General features: G+C 35.7%; 1 long non-coding RNA gene across 1 annotated transcript; it reads left to right on the top strand.

The window, feature by feature from the left end:
• Positions 1 to 1472: 1472 nt before the first annotated feature.
• On the top strand, positions 1473 to 5989 carry LOC309814134. Its single transcript, XR_014295625.1, has 3 exons — positions 1473 to 1488; positions 2380 to 2487; positions 5910 to 5989. It is a non-coding gene; the product is annotated as an uncharacterized lncRNA (long non-coding RNA).
• The last annotated feature ends 10308 nt before the right edge of the window (positions 5990 to 16297 follow it).

Below are 16297 nucleotides of genomic sequence, written 5' to 3'. Positions count from 1 at the left end.
CAGGGCTGGAGTTAGCTAAGTGACCTTTTAGCAGGTAGATAAGGCTCTTGTTTCCCTTGGAGAGTAGGTGTTTCTTATGAAAAAACACTCTCGGTATGTGTCTAAATGGTTACTTTTCACCATCCCTGCCCAAGACACAAGGGGATTTTTCTTGGATCTTCAACTCTTGAGAACTTGGTGGGATTCCTGGAGGTGAAACTTGTGGTGGCCTAAGACTGGGTCCCCAGGAGTTTCTCATTCTCAAGCTAATCCACACTCAGCCTCCAGCAATTCATTTAAATTACAATTTAAGTGTTTTACCAGTTTATGGCTCTAGCATCTTCTGCCACAGGTAAACTTACCTTAGCTGTGATACTCTTTATTCAGTAGTCTCTGTAGATTTCAAGGTGGCAGTTTACCCTGTGACCTCAATTCTGTGATGAGTCTAAGTCAGTGATTTTCTGATTAGTCAGTTATTTTCTTGTTCTAAGAATGGGAGTAATGACTTCCAAGCTTTTTACATGATAAGGCTGAAAACAGATGTCTCTAAACCTAGATTTTTTAGAAACCAATACCAGTGCTCTTAACTACCATGCTATACTGCTTTCTATCCCCTCTAATGGTCTTTCCATTCTATTGGTTAAATTTTAACAGCTTCAAAACATACCAATACCTAATATCCCCTTCTTATGTCTTCTCTATTCATGTTTTTTCTAATGTATCCAAAACTTTATTTTTCAGGAAGGTTTTTAATTATTTTGTCAAAACCCCAGAATTAAATATATTTAAGTGGTACTTGGAACAATATTTAGACCTGTAAATTTAATATGTAAGAATTGATATCTTTATAACAGTCACTCTTACAAGAACATGTGACGCATTATTTGATTAACCTTTCCTGATATCTTTCATAAATTTTATAGTTTTTTCTTTATATGGCTCTTATGGCCTATCATGTTGAATTTATTAATTGTATTACAATCCAAATGCTCAATTTCCTTGTTTAGTTTTCAGATACTTAGGTTGACAAAGTTTGAGTGTGTTAAGTTACCCCATTAAAGTTTTTAAATCTTCCAATTTGGATTTTAAATATGTTATGGGATTTTAAATATGTTATGATATTTTAAACTACCTTGTAGGTTTTTTTATAAAACCAACTAGCTCTCTTTAATTTAATCCATGATTCACCTTAACATTTTTTTATGAATTTCTGTTCTTATTTCATAGACACTTTTTCCTCTATTTTATGAGAACATGAATAGATAAGAGAACATGTTACAGAATAATTTTCCACTCATTTTGTGAATTATACTTTTTTGTGAATTTTCAGAATAATACTTCCTTTCTCTAATGATGAATTTTCCTCTTGTTCTTTAAATTTTTTTTAATTCATATATTTGTTCACTTAACAAACATGTGATGAGATTTTTAAATTATGTTTCAGCCTCTGAAATACGTGCTCCAGTCATGAAGCAGAGAATATTACAGTGAAGACAGGGAATTAAATGAGTGAGTACAATATGATAATACTGTGATTGAGGTATGCCACAAAATTGCTGTTAAATCTTTGATTATGTGATCTTTCTAAATGTCCACTTCCTGTGTTGTTAAAGTGGGAATAAGAACAACACCTGTCTCTTAGGATTATTGTTAAAAGCAAATGAGGTCAAACATTTGAGAGGTCCATCAGGTTGCCTGGCCCAGAGAAGTTGTTTAAATACTGTTAGCTGTTATTTCTGTCATGAGCAGCTCATCATGAGCCCCTTATCTAAAATTCTACCATCAGTCATTTTCTGCTATGATGCCCTGTGTTATTTCTTCAAAGTACTTATTACTATATGACATTCTCTTATTTATTTGTTTGTTTACTGATTTATTGATCTTTCTTCCCATCAGAATGAGAGTTCAAGCAGGCAGGGGCTCTGTTTTTATTGCAAATGCTTGCTTTTGCCCAGGGTCTGGAAGAACAGTGTTTAATCAGTAATGAATAAATAATTAAAATATTTATTTCTCTAATAACTTTACTTTCCCAATTATACGGAAACTACAGAACTGTATTTTTAAAAATCTCATCTTTGAACATTTGAGAAAAAATGCTTTGAGCATTTCAGTGAATTTTCTTCCTGGGTCTTCCTATGCATACACCAATTAGGTCATATTGTTCTTACAGTGCTGTATCCTGCTTTTTCCTCACTTAACTTTACAACCCATGTGTTTTCCTTATATTTCAAAACTCCTTTTCTCACGGATTCAAAATATTATAGTATATGCTCACCTACTGAAAGCTTAATTATTGTGTATGAAGTATTATACAATTTTTCCAGCAACCTACAAGTATAAGAATAGCATAATTTTAGTTATTTATTCAAAAATAATAATTAAATCTCTATTATATGCTAGGAATATGTACAAGAACAAGAAAACATTGTCTTTGCCCTCATGGAGCTAACATTCTATGGAGAAGACACAGTTTATAACAATCTCTCAATTTCTTCTACCATAATAATGGTAAGTTTTACAGAGGACATATATAAGGTTTTAAGCGTCTATAAAATCTGGGGGTGGGGAAGGTGCTATCAGAAAAAAATGAAGGGAAATGACATTCAAAGTGAGAGCTGATTGTTGATTAGAAATTGGGCCGGTGAAAAGGGGAAGGGTAATAAAGGGAGTGGAAGGAAGAGAATATTTGGACCTGAAGGAAAAACAGGAGTGAAGGCCTTGATGTGGAAATGAGCACTGGATGAAGAAAAACAAACAGTAGAATATGGAGAGCATAGGAGAGTGAGGGTGTTACCTGTGTACCTGGGTCAATTTGATGTAGTCTACATACCTACATAACACCCAGAATAGTACCAGGTAGAGGTACTGAGAAATAAGTAACAAAGTATAAACTATAGATCCACAAAACGTGGAGCTCACATTCTGAGCTCCACATTTTTCTAGTAGTGATCATGTGCACTGACTCATCACCCAGCCCTTCGGTGACCAGAACATGTATGTACAAGCCTGATCCCCACGATCAATAGAGCTGCTCATGGTCACAGAACCAATCCCTTGTGTATTAATCCATGGTCTTAGCCTTAGGGATCCCACGCTCTCATCAGCTAAATGAACCTATCTCAGTGAGATAGAGGATAGATAGGCAGATAGATAGATAGATAGATAGATGATAGATAGATAGATAGATAGAATTGCTCTTTGTTGAGAGTAATTCTTACTCAAAATGGTGTCATCTCTGGCTATTTCTTTTTTGTAGATTTCAAAGAAAAGTGATGAATAGCCTCAAAATGTTTCTTAAAGCTTTGAGAAAGATGGAGTGTGAATTTTGTCCTTCATAAAACTGCAGTTGCGCTAGTAAATAAAAATTGAATTTTACGGTGCAACTCTAATGAACATTTATCACTTGGAAATTAAGATCAATAGGAAAATACTGAGAGGAAGGAGTCATGTAACATTTGTATTTGATACTTAAACATTGACATTACTCAATTTTTATACCTATACTTATAAAGACAGCATGTAATACCCATACTTATAAAGACAGCATGTAATACCTACACTATGAGATGTTATTATCCCTATTACAAAACTGGTGAAATTGAAATCCAGATATATATGTATTTCTAGTGATAGATGTGCATATACACATTTCTAATGATACATAGCTATATACTATGCATCTCTATCATTGGGGTACAAATCTTTTACCATGTTATGAAATTTGTTATAAATTCCCAGACATATTTTTGATCAAAACAGTTTATATCATGACAGATCATCTATCCACTATGATACATTTAATAATCTGAGGCTTGGATTGGTACAGTAGATTATTTAATTTTATGTTCATTAGCGATAATTTTCATCACTGTGGTCTCCCCATGGACTTGGAACAGATTGAAACTGAAAAAAAAGTAGCATCTCATACCCCAGAAGTCCATATATTAGATAGCCAGGACTCCAGAGATGTGGCTAGGGCAGCAGCATTCCACTTAATGGCTCTCAAAGAAGTTGTCGTGGGATAGGGAGGGTGGGAGGGAGACGCAAAAGGGAGGGGATATGGGAACATATGTATATGTATAACTGATTTAATAAAAAAAAATAAAATAATAAAAAAAAAAGAAGTTGTCATCAGGGACTGTACGTTTATTTTGATGTACTCAACTCAAACAGCAGGGAGGCAGCTTAAGAATATCTGCCTTTTTGGCAAATTGTATAAAAGCCTTTTACCAGAAGGTCTGGAGACAGCAAGAGCCATAGCAAGCAAGATGGTTACACTTCTGAACTTAATTTGAATTACTATTATTATAGTAAAATAAAATTTACCAAATGAACATTTAATGGTATTGGGGCAAGGGAAAGAAGCAAAGCTTTCATCAGTAAAATCTGGGACAGCTGCATCCCTCACAAGATTCTCTCCTGTGAATTGTAAGGCTTTTATAACATGTGACCTTGTACTATTTAGAAAAAAAGAGAGTATTCCTCTAAGAGCCAAGATCTAAAACATAAAACACAATTGATGTTTCATAGAGTTTGGAGACGGTATAATGAACCTCTGAAGTTAGAAAATGATACCAATTCTGACCTTTAAGCCCTGGAATAGAATCTGGCGATGGATGAGATGGAAGTTTTCCAAAAAATTAACCTCAGCCTTCCCTTGAATGTAAATATTAGGCATTAGTTCTGGGAATCTGTCTTTGGGTTGCAACTTTTCTCTCCTTATTTACTGTGTGCTAGATGTCTCTGAGGTGGGTCATGATGACATAGTAGAAGAGAAACATAAAAGCACCTATTTAATCAGCATCTACTATTTATTTGCCTTGCACGCAGCATCTGCTTACTGTCACAACACCCCTATGAGCTTGGCATTCCGCTGATTGGGGTGAGGAAACTGAGATAGAGAAGATGTAAGTAATTTGTGGAGCTGGGACATGATCTCTAGTTAGCTGATTCTCAGGCTCATGTTTAGTCACTGCACTGTACTAATTCGGAGACAATCTGTCACCTTCAGACTTACTTTTAGTTGTCCTTTGAATAAAAACTAAAACGTCAGAAAACTAGTTTGGTGGCTGCTCTCCAAGCTAACTTAAAAAACAGCAGTCTGTACACAGTCCTGTAGGGCACAGTGGAGGGTAAAGAAGAAATGTACGGTAGAACTCAAAGGATAAGACATTATTGACAATTACAAGAGCTGAATAACAAAAAGAATAACTAACACTTGTGGAGACTTTTCTAAGTGGAGCACACTCTCCTGGGCACGTTAGATGTATTTTAACTCTTATAAGCACTCAGGAGGGGTAATAATATGATCTCTCTTTTTCTGATGAGGAGATCTTAATCTTATAGCACAATAAGAAAGTTTCTAAAGGTAGAATCTAAACTCCTGCCCAACAGACTCTCCCAGAGTCTGGGATCTCCACACTCTATTGCCTTAGAATGATTTGACTCGACTTTCTTTCCAAAGGGATTGATTCTAGCTTTCCTTAAAAGTAAAGGATACTACCAATATGTAGCTGCTTTGAACCTGTTTGAGGGAAAGCAAATAGCTCAGAAAGGAGACCACTCTTTCATTGCCTTAAAACATCAGAGCAGAGTGTGGCCAAAACTCAGAGCAGAGTGTGCCATTACCAGCAGTATGGGGAAAAAAATGTTTAGGAGGACATTTACCACTTCCTGACCAGGATATGCCCTGAGGGATTCAATGTATATTCCTCTGCATATGAAATTTTATATAACAGGTTTTCTCATTAATTCTACCACTTTTCCTAATTCCTAGTTTTGCAGACAGATAAGGCTGCATTGTTTTCATTTTAATAGTTTTGATATGGCAATACATTTACATTATTCAAAAATAAAACAATTACAAAATACAGAAATATGTACAGTGAAATGTTTTCCTCCTACCTTTGATCCCCATTTCTCTCCCACAGTCGTCAACCCGCATTGCCTGACCCCAGGAAAGCACTGTCTACTATGTATTCTTCCACAGTTTCTTAATACATAGGTAAGCAAATATGAATATGTATTATTTCTCTGTTTTTAGACAAAAGTTAGCATTCTGTACACATTGCTCTGCACACTCCTTTTTTTCCAATTAATAATTTACTCGGAGATTTTTCTATATCAGTATATGGTTTCGCTCTCTGTCAGCGTCACTGCCTAGTGTCCCATTGTTTGGGTGATTATAATTTATCTAATCCCCAGTAAATTCCTGATGGACATTTGGATTGCTTCCAATGTTTTACTGTTACAAATACTGATACACTGAATAACCTTGAATATATTTCATTGAACACATCTGCAGGTATATCTATAGGATTAATTCCCAAATGAAAATGTGTCAAAAGTTACACAAATTTATAATTTTTAATAGATATAACCAGATTCCTATCTGTAGCAACTGTACTATTTCAGGGCTTCCCAAGCTTTTTCCCATCATAACAGTCAAAGTGTATAAACTGGAAAAGATTTGAAGCCTTATAAAAGATTGCCTGTGGCCAAAGGGAATAAGCCTACTAGTTCTAACTGACCAGGATCTATCCAGCCGCCATAGGCTGAGATCAGTATCTCCCAGCACCTGGGCTGGAAAGTTCTGTGGCTACATGTTTGTCAGCAGTGCATGATGCCTTCTTCCACTTAGCTTCACCATATGAAGAGTTATAAACTTTGGAATTTGAGTTAACCCAATAGGTTAAAATAATGATATATCTATTTTCCGTATGTTTCAGTGTTTTTATAAGCTTTCTGACTGTCAACTGTGCAATCTATTTTTTTCTATTCAACTGTTTGTCTTTTATTATTGACTTTAAGAAGCTATTTGTATATTAAGAAATCTCTGTGCCTATGATATGAATTACAACTATTTTCCCCCAATTTATATTTATCTCTTGACTTTATTCATGGTATTTTGTTTTGTTACTTTTGCTTGCAGAAGTCTCTCTTCTGTTTTCTTATGTTGTCTTTTCTGTTTGTTTGGATTTTGAGTTGTTGGTTAAAAAAGACTTTTCCCACTTCAGATTTACAAATGAATTTTCCCACTTTTTCCTACTGTTTTTAAGACTTTACTTCTTCAAAAAAAAATTCGATTTGGAATTGTTCCTGATGTTTGGTGTGAAATACAGATTCAACATTTCGTTTTACCCCAGACGGGTTATACTACAACACCATTTATTGAAAAATCCATCTTTGCCTTCACATTTGCTTCAATTTTTCTTCATGTGGGTTTGTACACTTTTAAAAAATACTTTTATTTTTTATGTTATTTTTTTGGCTGCATCGGGTCTTAGTTGCTACATGTGGGATCTTCGTTGAGGCATGCAGGATCTTCCACTGGGGCAAGTGTGCTTCTCTCTAGTTGTGGAGCACAGGCTCCAGGGTGCATGGGCTCTGTAGTTGTGGCATGCAGGCTCCATAGCGTGTGGGCTCTGTAGTTTTGCGGCACGTGGGCTCTCTCGTTGAGGCACAAGAGCTCAGTAGTTGTGGTGCACGGGCTTAGTTGCCCGACCAGGAATCAAACCCATGTCCCCTGCATTGGAAGGCAGATTATTTACCACTGGACCACCAGGGAAGTCCCGGGTTTGTACACTTTTTAAAAGTTTATTTCTAGAGATATTGTTTTGCTTGTTTTTGCTGTTTTAAACATTTTTCCCATTATGTGTTCTAACTGCTTGCTTTTTGTACATAATAAATTTATTGCTTTCTATTTATTAATGTTTATATCCTATTACTTCCCTGAATTGTTACTCTTTGTAGTGTCTTAGTTGATTCTCTTGGATTTTCAAATGTACCATCATGTCATTTCCACATAGTTACAGTTTAATAATGTTTATGCTTCTTGTTTTCCTGTCTTGTCTAACTGTGTTAACTAGTAATGCCAGTACTTTGTGGGAAAATAGAGGTGATGGTCTGCATTCTTGTCTTGATCTTGATTTTAATAGGAATGCCTCTAGTCTATCTCCACTGAGCCTGATGCTGACTTCTGGATTGAGATAAGTATATGTTTACTGTGTGAAAAAGGTGTCCATCTATCCTTATTTAACTGTGTTTGAAGAATGGCTCTTGTATTTTGCCAAATGACTTTTTATCATATATGAAAATGATCATAATTTTTCTCTAACATTATAAACTCTATACATTTCCTAATAATGAACCATCCTTGTACTTCTGGAATAAATTCCTCTGTCATAATTATTCTTTTTATATGCTTTTGGATTGCATTTGCTAACATTTTCTTTGGAATGGTTTTATAAACTGAGATTTTTTTATAACTGAGATTAATCTATAATTTTATTTGTGTATAAAACATCTTTGTCAAGTTTTATTATCAATTTTATACCATTTTTCCCCAAAAGTAATGTTAAGGAATTCTTTTGTCTACTATTATCTAGAAAAGTTGAAATAGCCTTGGTTTTATTTGCTTTTAAACTCCCCTGTGAAAGTGTCTAAACCTGAAGTTTTGCTGGGAATAACCTTTTGATCATTTTATCTTTTGCTTCTATTGAAATAGTGCTGTTTAGATTCTTATTTCTTGATGTCATTTAGTGTAAATCATATTTTCCTTAAAAAAATCTATTTCATCCAAGTTTTTCAATTTAGTCTCTTAAGATTCTTTAATTTCCTTAGGTCCTGTGTGGCTAATTCTCCCTTTACTGTTTAGTTTTGTTTCTTTGTTTGTTTTTATTTGCAGTTTTCTCTTTCCTGATTAAGTTAGCTAATGATTTTCTGTTTTTCTAAACAACCAGATTTTGTCTTTGTAGATTAGATCTACCATTTTTTCTAATTCACTAGCATTAGAAAACATAGTTCATAGGGTCTCTGTCACAATTAATCAACGCTGTCATTTTAACACAAAAGCAGCCCTAGGCAATATGTAGATGAATAAGTATGTTTGTGGTCCAATAAAACTTTTTTATGGATACTGAATTTTGAATTTCATACAATTTTCACATGTGAACTATTATTGTTCCTTGTTTTCCAACCATCACATAAGCTGTAAGTACCATTCTTATTTTGTATGCTGTACAAAAATAGGCATTGGACCAGATTTGGCCCAGAAGCTGTGATTTGCTGGTCTCTACTCTACCTAATATATCTTTAGATACATATTTCTTTACATAGTATCTATTAGTTCCCTAATAGGAATAATAATGACAATTTTCCTGTGTTTTCTTCCTATACCCTTCCTTCCTCCATCTTATTTTCTTTATCAAGATTTTCTTCCTCATTGTTTTACTTTGTATATTAAATAAGCCTATATTTCCATTATGTGAGTTATGAGCATTGATAATCTTTGACCCTGAGCTATCACAGAGGCGTTAACCCAAAATTGTACCCACCTTCTTTCACCTCTCCAGTTTTGTTGGGTTTTTTGTTTGTTTTTTTGCGGTATGAGGGCCTCTCACTGTTGTGGCCTCTCCCGCTGTGGAGCACAGGCTCCGGACGCGCAGGCTCAGTGGCCACGGCCCATGGGCCCAGCCGCTCCACGGCATGTGGGATCCTCCCGGACTGGAGCATGAACCTGTGTCCCCTGCATCAGCAGGTGGACTCCCAACCACTGCGCCACCAGGGAAGCTCTCCAGTTTTTTTTGATATGTAATATCTACCTTGTCAGATGATGCAATAATAATAATTATTATTTTTTGCCACATTCTACCAACATTTGTTCTATCCTCAATTTGAGGAGGGGCAGTAAATAAACTCTATGCTGACCACCAGTTTTATTGTCATATATTTCCCACTCACCTCTGAGGTGGCTGAAGGTTATCCTCTAGTATTTTCCTTAAAAGGAACTTAGATTTTATATGTTTAAAACTTAAATCTTGAAGATAATTTTACCTAGTTATAAGATATGGGTCTCTTCCTTTCTTTTATTGAATACCTTTTATACATTGCTGTACTGACTTCTGACCTTGTTTGTGGCTGTAGTGAAACATGCAGACAGCCTGGTTGTTTTATTTTATCCTTATATATAGTGTAATCTTTTTTCTTGATCACTAAAATGATCCTTTTGTTTAAATCTTGAAGTTTCAGTAACATTATTAGCATTATTAACATTATTAGCATAGTTTATGGTGTTGCTCGATCTGTTTCTTTGATCTGTTAGTATTCCCTAGTATGTTGTCCTCCCAATGTAAAAATTCAAGACATATTAATTTTGGAGATGTTTTCTTGAATTATTTCTTTAAAGATAAGTTATTTTCCATTTTGTTGCTTTTTTTCAGAGATTCCAATTATATGTATGTTGGATTTTTTATTTTTGCTTGTTTTCTGTATCTCATTTTATCCCTACCCTTTTTCAGTTTTATTTTGTTAGTTCTAATTCATTGTGTTTACTCTTCTCATTTCTATCATCTATTTCCTTTACTATATTTGCCATAGTGTATATCCTGGATAGAGCTCCTTGCATTTTCATCTTTATTTATGTGCTGATTTTGGTTTTTCTTCACTTTTTCCTGAGTTCTACCAGTTCAACTTTCATCTCCTCCTGTTGTAATTCCCTCTCTTCTCTGAATTCTAGCTAGTGCTCTAAATTTATAAAGGGTACTGCTTAATTTTTTTACTTATTGGTAAACTTTGAGGTCAAATATTTAGTCTCTGTGTCACCATTTTTCTTGTGAATATTCATTTTGGAGTGAGTTTTGATGCTGTTTTTCACATTAGTTTTCATGTAAGAATTTTGTATGGTTGCTGTGCTGGTTCTTTTCATCTTATTTGTCATTGAATGAGTTGGATTTTCTTGGATTAGTATCTCTACAGAGTTTGTGGGAAAGAGAGGAAGCTGCTGCCAGAGTAACCATTGAATTTTTACTACAAAAAGGATCTTTATTTGCTGCCACAAAGATAGAGAGTTCTCTATACAAGTTTGGCTCAACTGTGTGTGAATGTGTTGTACCCCTAATCCCTCTGATTCTCTGAGTCAAACTGTGAAGGGTGGGATTCTGTCAAAAGCTTGTTGACTGCAGTTCCAGCAGAATTTTTTTCCAAAAAAGATTATAAATTTTAAATTCAAGATGAACCCCTTGCCTTCAAGAACTATAATTTTGCTATTATCCTCCGAGCTCTACTTCTGTTGGGCCCCTTCTCACTCTTGATGTTTCATATTTTCACTGCCTCCCAAGAGAATCCTAACCATTTTTTACAATTCCAAAATCCCTTGCTTTTTTTGGATTATACCTGTCTTCCAGGTTTGATAAAAATTAGAGCTCTAGAGGATTATTGCTATTGTTCTTCTGTTGCTGTTGTATGATGTCCAGGAGCAAAGAGGAACTATGATGACTACTTGCTCAGCCATGTTTATACAGGGATTCTATAATGTTGTGCTTTGAAAGAGTTAAGCAAGAAAGGAAACCTATGTCTAGCTTCCAACAGATGGAGTATAAACTCTAAAAAGCGAATACAAAACTGTGATGAGACCATGAAAATTTGAAATCTCCAAGAATAATCCTAGAGTAAAAATAAAGAATCAGCATAAATTATAGAAGCTGTAAGAACCACAGGAATTCAGATAAAGATAAAATTGAGTGTCGACAGGAGCAATGATTGAAGGGGTTATATGGGAACAGAGATTAGAAGGATTCATTGGAGGCTTGAGCAAAGTTCACTTGTGCTCTTCCCTATAACTCTGGTCTAAGAACTTTGGAAAATTCGTTCTCACTTACCATTGTGTGTTCCTGGTTGCTTTCCATCTACCTCATGATATCTCAAACTGTGAAGAAAATGGAAAGAGACAGAACTAGTTTAGGGGGAGGAAGAAGGTTTCAGAATAAAAAAATATATTTTTTCTCTTTAAGTCCCCAGAGTCTATGCCAGTTCCCCAGAACCAAGCGCGGCTCCCAGAGGCATTCTGGACCATGGGTTCTTGGCATAGACAAAATTTCCAAAAGACAGAAGTGCCTTTGAGCCATATCCTGGAGCCTGAAACCAAGCCAAAACAGCTTGGACAGTGAGAGAAGTGAAGCAGCTTCAGAACATTTTGTGTCACATATTTGTTTCTGGCATCTTTGCTTTATAATCTTTTTAAAAATTATATTTTCCTCCTGGATATTTTAGTCTGTTTTTATTAGTCATTTCAAGGAGGATCATATAAAGGCTTAGGGAAGGCTGGACCCTCATTCCTCTCCACGGCCTCTGGTGCAGCACTCTGCCTTTGCTCTCTCCACCACTGTTTACTTATAAGCTTGATTTTGGCAGCCAGTAAGTTTATTTTACATTTTACTGAAGTGTGAGGGGAAATACTGATAGAAAAACTAAACAAAATCCCTCATGAAATGGTATCACCAAATGAGCAAAGTACCTGAAAAAGTCAAACATCCGGGTGCCCAGAACTCAAAGGCTGATTTTTCTTCCCTATAAGGCACCCTCAGAACCTCTTTCTGCGCTGGCTGGTGATAAGATCATCTGAAAATTAATCACTAATGGAGAGAGAGCTGTATTCACTGTCAACCTACCCTGCAAGTATGAGTCCCTGCCTCCCCAAGTTTCTTGTCTGTATCACCACAAGCTTTTCAGAACCGGGTGCACAACTTCTTTGCTGTTGCTTTAAAGGAAGGGGAATGCTGGATCTTCTATCTAAGTAAAGTGTAACGTTTCCTACTACTGCCTCAGCTATTGGTCATTATTGAAAAATAACATCAAATAATGTCTCCCTTATATGTAATCATGTATCTCACCATAAACATATATGTTTTTAAAAGGAAAATTACAGTCGCCATATGTAAAACTAAAAGTTTTAGAAGTTCAGAAAACATAATTGTACATGATTTTTCACAGCAATTCTGTACGAGTAAACATTAAGTGGATATGGGGGGTAATATATCTATATATCTATATCTATATATCTGTATCTCCAAACAAACATGTCTCTCATTAAATATGTGAATGGTTGAATGATATACATCACCATAATCATTTTGGAGTAATATAGCAATTTAAAACAGGAGAAGAGTATACCTTATAAGAGCAAACACATTAGCCTAAAAGGGTTATTCCCAAAGGATATAAGAAAGGATATTATTTGTTAAATGTGTTAAATGGAGAAGGAAGAGCAGGAACTTGGAGAGATTTGTGAAAATAAAAACACAAGCCGAGAGACCCTACATTTAAGGAAACCTAGTTACCCTTGGTAAGATATTTGTACAAAGTAGACACCAGCTCTATTTCCAACTTCCTACATCCCTGAGTAAAACTTGCAGTCTTCATGCAAATGCTAATGTGTCATTTTTACAATAAGAATACCACTGATTGTTGATAAAATATGTAATTCGAGAGCTGGGTCTTCCACATTCAGGGGTAGCCCAGATGTTGGCTGAAATGTAGATAGTACTGCTGAAGTTCATTTCCCTGAAACATGCAGCAGGATTCGTTGGAATAGCTAGATAATGGTGAGGTTAAAAAACTCACCTAAAATATTAGTGGCTTATAACAAAAGATTCTTCCTTGTTTACATTACATGTTTATTACAAATTGACTGTGGGATCCATTTCACACGTCTTTACTCTAGGTGCCAGGCTGGAAGCCCTGTCACTACCTGGAGTATAACAGGTTCCTCTGATGGTAAGGAGAAGACAGTATGCAGAATTTCAAACTCTTAACATTTCTACTCAATTTCCAATGGCCAAAGCAAGGAAAGTAACATACCCAACTTCATGGGGGTGGGAAAATGCAAACTCACAGTGTGACTGAAATGGAAAGAGCTGAGTTATCACTGAACAGTCCTAATGACTATCAGAAATGAACACATTTGCTAATAGTTCATTGTATTTCTGTTCTATGTTACTGATAGAGAAATGAAAAGGACTTTTCAATAGCTTTTTAAGATTTAATTTGACCTCTCAATTAAAAAAAAATTTTAAACTGCATAGGATATATTTTACATGTAGTGGTAATAATAGTACTTTCCTAAAAGAAGATAAGAAAAATACTCTGAAAGGGTTTGGAGTAGTGAGAGAACTTTGCCAAGACCCTTCTTCCCTATCTTCCGTACAGAACAAAAGGCTTGATTCTCAAGGGAGAAGGACAACAAACACTATTGTCTGTTGGAAAGAGAGGAAAGGAATGGAAAAGTAACCTCTACCACTAGAGAAAGAGCAGGAATACATACCGGGCTCAGGACTACAAGATGGGAGAGGAAGGAGCATAGGCTTAAGTATAAGTCTAGGCCTAATGTCGACAGAAGCTTAGGCAATAGGGAATACCCCAAACCTCTAGGCCAGGCTAATCAGCTCTGGGTAAGAAGTAACCTGTAAGAGATAGACCCTCTTTGAGGCACTGCACAAAAGAAAGATTAAAAGCTGAGGGTTGAGAAGACATTAGGAAAAAGCAAAAACCTTCTGACAGAACGGTCCCCACTCACTAAAAAAAATATGTAGTGCACAGAGCATAACCATAGCAACAACAAATCTCAAATCCAGCTCAGTTTCTGATTAGATTAACTGTAACTCCCACAATAAAGTCCCAGCAGAAAAAAATGGTGTACCCATTTCTAGGCATAAACACTATATACCTCAGTCTTTATTGTAGTACACAAGATATCTTATCTTTATAAAAATTACAAAGCATTAAAAAAGGAAAAAATTCCCAAGAAACAAAGCAGTTCTTAAAAACAAACTCAGATATGGCACAAACGTTGGAACTATCTGGCAAGGAATTTCAAATAACTAATTTCAAATAACTATGATTAATATGCAAAAGCACTAATTGAAAAGATAGATAACATGCAATATCAGGTTACTTCAGGAGAGAAAAGCAAACTATAAGAAATGAAGAACAAAGTAATGGAGATAAAAAGTACCTTTGACAGACTGATTGGTAGACTTGGCAAGGCCAAGCTGTCATGGTTTGCTAGGGCTGCCCTACCAAAGTATCATGGATCGGGTGACTTAGATAACATAATTTTTCTCATAAATTGGCAGTCTAGAAGACTGAGATCAAGGAGTTGGCAGGGTTGGTTTCTTCTGAGGCCTCTCTCCTTGGCTTGTGGATGGTCATCTTCTCCCTGTGTCTTCCTATGAACTTCCCTCAGTTTGTGTCTATATGTCCTAATCTCCTCTTCTTGAAAGGACACCAGCAATATTAGATTAGGACCCAACTAATGACTTCATTTTAACTTAATATTTCTTTAAAGAGGTCACCAAAAGAGACCCTATATCCAAAACAGTCATATTCTGAAATGCTGGGATTAGGACTTCAAAATATAATTTTCCTTTTGAGAGAACAACATAACTTAGCCTATAACACAAGGAAAGTTTCAGTGAACTTGCTGATAAGTCTATAGATATTATACAAACTGAAACTGAAATAAAAAATGAGGGAAAGGAAAACCCAACAGAAGAGATCACCAAGAGCTGTGAAACAATATCAAACGGTCTAACATACGTGTTGTTAAGATCCCAGAAGGTAAAGAGACAGAGTAGAGAAAAAATCTAAAGACATAAAAGTGAAGAATCTTTAAAAATTTAGGACAGACATCAAACCTCAGATACGAGAAGCTCAGAGACCACCAAGCAGGAAGAATACCAAACACATACCAACACATATTCACACACACACACACACACACACGATACCATACCTAAGTATATCATATTCAAACTGTTAAAAACAAAAGGTAGGGCCTCCCTGGTGGCGCGGTGGTTGGGAGTCCGCCTGCCGATGCGGGGGATACGGGTTCGTGCCCCGGTCTGGGAGGATCCCATGTGCCGCGGAGCGGCTGGGCCCGTGAGCCATGGCCGCTGGGCCTGCGCGTCCGGAGCCTGTGCTCCGCAGCGGGAGAGTCCACAACAGTGAGAGGCCCGCGTACCGCAAAAAGAAAAAAAAAAAAAAAAAAAAAAACAAAAGGTAAAGAAAATCTTGAAGGAAGTCAGAGGAAGAGACACTTTACCTACACAAGATTGAGGATAACAGTTAAGGCAGACTTCTTACAAGAAGCAATGCAAACTAGAAAATAATGGTGTAACATCTTTAAACTTTTGAAAGAAAAATAATTCTGTCAGTCCAGAATATTCTACTCAGCAAAAATGTATTTTAAAAATTAAAGAAAAAAAATTTTTTTAGATTAAAAAAAGTAAATCCTGGGAATCTGACAGAAGACCTAATCAACAGGAAATATTGGGTGAAGTTCTTTGGGCAGCAGGAATACAACAATATAAAGAAACTTAGATCTACACAAAAAAGAAGAGCATTAGAAATGGAAGTAAAATGAAATTGCTTTCTTATTTTTAAATACTCTATAAAACAACTGATTATATAAATCAAAGATAGTAGGAATATATACTGTATTTATAGCATATAGAAAAGTACAACATATGATAATAGCACTATG

Source organism: Mesoplodon mirus, assembly GCF_964341445.2.
Source record: "Mesoplodon mirus genome assembly, chromosome: 12".
In the NCBI taxonomy this organism is placed as follows: domain Eukaryota; kingdom Metazoa; phylum Chordata; class Mammalia; order Artiodactyla; family Ziphiidae; genus Mesoplodon; species Mesoplodon mirus.
The sequence above is the reverse complement of the archived record's forward strand: the minus strand, read 5'-3'. Positions and strand labels throughout refer to the sequence as shown.